The following is a 6,016-nucleotide window of genomic DNA, read 5'->3' as shown; positions in this document are numbered from 1 at the left end:
TTAAAAATTACAACTCATGTTTTATCGAATGCCTCAAACTTTAAGAGAAGGTGATTATGTGATAATAAAGCCTCGAGTGTGTTAAAAATTTTGCAAAGTTGTTAGTACTTTGTACTTTGTGAGTACATGCTTTGGTGGAAGCTTTCTCAATATGAGTGAGACACACACACAATTATAGCTTTTTCCAAACCAGAGCAGAGCGGCACTAATCTTTATTTATGTAAAAAATGTAAACAAATAGAAATCTCGAAGATTTTTATTTGTGAAGCGGACCTAAGCAAATGCAAAAGAATCAGAAATATTGATTGTATAGCATTTGAAAACGTTTTTAGTAAGAGATATTCGAAAAGAACTTTGTCTCGAGAATTATGTTCATCCCAACATTTTTGTACACACTCCTTTACGCGATTTTTTCAATATTTGTGAATCTATTAAATAAATTCCTACGCGTCTTAACAACAACCCTTTAAGACAGTAGCGTTCCATGAGTTCATAGCATGTAATAATAGTCTTTACATGACTAGGGATAAAAAGATGAAAAGTAGAGTTTTCGTGTGAATTTTGTTGATCCGAGGCGAAGCCGAGGTCAATAATCACACGAAAACGAGACATTTCACTTTTATCCCGAGTTATGTAATAGATTTTACATGCTGAGGGCGTCGAAAGACGTGCTTCCAACATTAAAAGTACGGTTTTCGACGCATGTAGCATGTAAAATACTATTACACAACAAGGGATACAAGTTGAAAAATCCAATCTTCGTGTGAAGTTTGTTGATCCGAGGCGATGCAAGTTCAATAAACACACGAAAACGTTTACATGCTGAGAACTTATTGTACGCTACGCTGTCATGGATTTACATGTTAGGGCCGTCGAAAGTTTATAAAATTCTATGAAAACAACGATTTTCGATCCGAAAGCAAGAATAGTATTTTACATGCCACATGCGTCGAAAATCGTACTTTTCATGTTTCAACAGCTTCAAAAATACCGGCATACCTACCGTGGTAGATACAACGTTTTTCGCAATTTCGGGCCATAATCACCTTTCCAATGCAAAATATTACCAAAATTTCTACCAAACATTGCACTATATACACATTGCAATGTTATGTATAGAGACGCGGTAAATAAAATCAAGCAGTCAATGCTTAGTATGTATGCTTCAACAATATGTTCTGTATAATTGTGTGACTCTGTAGCCGAATGGCTATGGTCGTCGCTTGGTGTTTGGAAGAATTTTGGTGTTGGATGTTCAAATCCTGGTCTGTGCAAAGTTTTTATTTATAAAATTTAGTCTTTCTTAAAGGTACTGAGCTATGTAGCGTGCGAAAAAAATGTGAAAAAGCCCAAGTGCGAAAAAAATAATCAAAAACGCACTGTGAAATAAATACCTTCAAAACGACATTAAATGGATGCATGGAAAGGTGATGATTATGGCCCGGAATTGCGAAAACTTAGTTTATACGACTGACATGGCTACACGCGGGATGATTACGTGTTGCGCCAAAAGATTATACGTCGCAACCCTGTCATATTCCGCTTTCTGTATCAAGGAAATTATTTTCTAGTTTTTGATAATGGATAGTGGAGATACGAACGCACTGATGCACCCCATAAGTCTAGATGTTGTGATTTAATTACATTAACGAATTTAGTAAATTCGGATCGTTTATCTTGATAACCATAAACTATTTTGACGTTATTAGCTGGACTATATCACCCATTTCATTCTCTGACTCGCATTGTTCCTAATGTGTTTATATGCTATGTCTGCGCTGAATGTGTAGCATTTGTACATACATATAATAATTGCAATAAATAATTCATTATCCTTTAAGTTGTCATTTCAATTTAACGAAGGAAAAAAAATCTAAACTTATTTGTATTAGAGTCGCTTTTACCTCACTCATCTTCCTACTACCCCTTGTTTTTCAATTTACGATGATATCAAACGCAATATAAAGTACACAAAAATGCCATTTCAATTTGCAAAGATATTTTATTTGAATATCTCGTTTGTTCCTTGCTGGCAATGTTTATTCATTCATTCTCACGTAACATAACGAACAGTTTACCGTCACGTTCCCATGGGATGAAGAGGAGAAAAAAAAATTCACTTCAGATCCATGAATAATTTGAACGAAAAGGCCAGAAAATGTCTTAGTTAAACCAAACTTGGTTTGCTTTTTATTTGTTTAGGGCTTGACCACGGAGACTTGTACATATTTTCGGAAACTTTGTCATTTATAATTCATTAAAAGGCAAACGAACACAAAGAAAAGTTTTTTTTTTCCAGGACAACATTTTATATTAGATAAAGACAAAATTGCGACTGATGTATTCTGTTTCAGTATAAAAAATGTATTACCCTAAATCACACAGGTTTTTTTCTCCACTTTTTCTGCCTTATTCTGTTCACATTTTTTATTCGCTATGGGTGAAAGTTAATAATATATGTGTAATGTTATATATGTTCGGTACACATTTATACATTTGTATACATAATATTCGCAGTTGAAATATATAATGTCTGCTGAAGAAATGGCACCAACCAAACGAAAATGAGAATGCTTCTTTTCTTAAAGTTTGCAATTTATTTAAGTTATTTTAAATTTATTCTTTCTTCGCTCCTGTTTCCATCTACTTATTAAATTGTTTTATATAAATTAAAATGAACGTGTGCATGCACGTATATATATATATATGTATAGCAAACCATTTTCACGAGAGGTAACCGAACAACACATTGCTGCTATCTGACACTGTGACCTACAGAAAATTACAAGTTACTCTGAACACCATTAATCACAAGATACTCTCAGTTGTATACCTTTCCCGATTTGATTCTTTTTTTTATTCTCTCGTTTCTTTTGTATTTTATAAATTTACTCTCATGGTCTTCATGGATCTGTGCAGCGGGTTTGCTGCTTAAAATTGAAAAATCTTTGCTTTATCTGTGAACGGAGGAAAGTGTCAACTGTCCCATCAGACATTATCTCATATAATTAACGTAAGACTATTCCATCGGTCACATTTTTTTTTAAGTGGACTGAACTTTATATTATAATGCATAACATATGCTTGAAATATGCATCGATGAGGCTTGCAAAAGAGTGCATAGAATAGTATTCTATTAGAATACAGAAAATGAAAAATGAACAATTTTCTATGAATTTAATTGGTGTTCCTTGACTGTAGTCGGTTGAAAAACATGTTAAGTTAATGCACCCGTAATAACTAATTCAATAAAATGTTATACTAAAAATGTCAACCAATCATGTGACCACTGACGTTACTACCACACACAGAAAGATTGCGAATATTTTAAATATTTCGAAAGATTTCGTTTCAATCTTTTTTCAAAGATCACAAAAATTAAATCTTTCGATAAATTTCCAGTTTCAGAATAAATAAAACAAGTAAATCTAACTCAATATTCGAAACTGGCTCTTCTGTCAGCGAAAACGTTGCGTTATGCTTGCTCAGCTCATCAGCTATAGACCAGTATCGCGCGTCTCTTATTAGGCCTCGGTTGAAAGCTTATGCCAAATTAATAATTTGAAATTATTGCCATTTAGTCATGCTTCTGGAGCGCTGTTGTTCCATAACATATCTGAGAATTGTTTTATTATTTAATTGGTTGGATGATTCAATGTTCCTATGACGACATTGTACTACTGAAATGAACCTAATGGACCAAATTAATATCAAAGGCAAGTAGAAATCTATTGAATATAGTTTCAACCAAAAAACAAAAGGGTAATGGGAATTTCCACCCAAACTAGATCTAGAAGTTGAATGGAAGCCGATTTTCGTTCTTGATAATTTTTGCCTGGGTTTACGTGGGAAACCGATTTTCCTCTTACCAAATACGAATAGTCCTTGCTTTAAGTTCGAGAAGCCGATCTCATATTTCGTTTATATTCTTCAAATCATAAACAACCTGAAACAATTTTTTTGTATCTCAAATCAAAAATTTGCAATCACATCATTGGATGTTGTCTTATGGATCGATTTTGTTATTAATATGAATGCACCGGTACATTCGATATCAATTGTGCAAAGAGACAACGATGATTATCGGCAATACATTTTACAAAAACAAAAATTACTCATTAAAATTAGACTCCCCTGGCTTTCAATTTATATTGTGGCTAGAGACAGTACCTACGCTGTGTAACATGTTCCATCGCCCTTAAGTAATATAGGAACAAGAACAACGAACATTGTTTTCCCAGTTGATGTATAAACATGCCAGCGTTCGAATAGCATATATATATACGCAGCGTTCGAATGTGATGCACAATAATTCAGATGGATAAATTTTAACTCGTTAACAAAATCTATAACTCCCATTTCCTTCCAATTATCTCCGTCTAACAAAACCGAATGCTATAACACAACTAAGAGCAACATAAAGTGTACACTTTTCGAAAATTTAAATAATTATTTTAATTCTTTAATTAATCCATTTCATATCTATCTATCCAACAAAAGTTTGTGCAATATTTAAATAAATGTTTAATATTTCGTTTGTCTCTCCTTTTGCTAATTATCAAACCCAAGTGCAATAAATTAAAGCATATCCCAACAGATAAAACTTTTCCAATAAATTTCAGTTCCGATACTGTGGCGAATATTCCTTCGGGGAGAATACCAAATTTTGGTCCATTAAATAAATGCCATGTTTTATATATATATATAACATACACCAAATATTAGTATAATACAGTATGCTGAATCAAGGGTACATATTTGTCAATTGTGTTTTAAAAAATAGAAAAAATTAAATTATACAATTTAACTGGAGACGACGACTGTGAAACATCTTTTTGGCTAAAAGCGAAATCAAGTGGAATAGTTGTTTGTTCACAGAGGTGGAAAAAGTTGGAAATTGCATAGGGGTCAAAAGTCACCAGAGAATACGCCCCATACTTTCCATAGTTAATCCTCCTATTTATTTAATTAACTCTGGCAGTTATAGTGTATAGTTTTATGTTAAGTCAAATCAAGTATTAGTAAAGGTTTTTGTAAAATTTTCCTTTCGCCTTCTGGGCCGCCCATCGCCATGTAAATAGTTAACACTAAACTAAGCTGAAAAGCCGTTCTTAGGCTAAACTGTTGCTGCAGTTGTTATTATTATTTGTATTTTGTTAAATAATGAAGTTTGTTCAGTTTAACTGACATCTAATTGAGCTAGAGAACTTTTTTCTCGAGGTAAACAAAAGTTTTTCACAACAAAGGCTTGCGAATTTTCTACGGAGGGGTCATAACGACTATTTTCTCGCCTGCGTATCGAAGCAGTATATTATGTCACTAGCACCAAAAAGGTGTATTTTTGATCCAGATGGTGAAAAGGTCTGAGGATGGAGCGGAGCCAAAAAGTGCTGAAAAGTAACATTCCAAACAAAAATTTACACAATAGGGACGAAAAAGTGGAAGAAACTATTTTTGTTTCGGTTCTCTATATGGTGAGAGAATGTGGCGTTTTTGTTCCGCCCGAATATCCTTATGTATTTTGACAGTTGACATGTATGTTGAGAATGTAGAATTCTGACATGTTATTCTTAAACTGACTCTTTAACATTTTGAAATTATCTTATAAAAGATTCTTCAACATTTTCAAATTTCCCCCCCAATTTTCCTCTAAAACATTCTTAAACATTTTCAAACTTCATACATTTTGTGCTTTTTGTACCTGATTTTGTAACGCGAGAACTCTAATCAATTACATTTTTGCATTGACATAAATACTTCTACTTCATATGAGCAGCTTATTTCTTTAGACGATGGAAATTTGTATTCTATATACGCAGCTAAATACATCTCCACCCCAGAAGTTATTATGTCATGTGTTCTGATAATTAGACATTTTGAATAATTATCGCTTTTTTATTGCCGTATTTCACTGCAACGAAATCTGAAAGGAATTACAGTCAAGTACAGTTTTGTACATAATATAAGAAATTGTTAAGAATGTACTGTTCATGGTCATATTGGAATGTTTGAAATT

Source organism: Bradysia coprophila (genome assembly GCF_014529535.1).
Source record: "Bradysia coprophila strain Holo2 chromosome X unlocalized genomic scaffold, BU_Bcop_v1 contig_79, whole genome shotgun sequence".
In the NCBI taxonomy this organism is placed as follows: Eukaryota; Metazoa; Arthropoda; class Insecta; order Diptera; family Sciaridae; genus Bradysia; species Bradysia coprophila.
Note: the sequence above shows the minus strand (reverse complement) of the source record.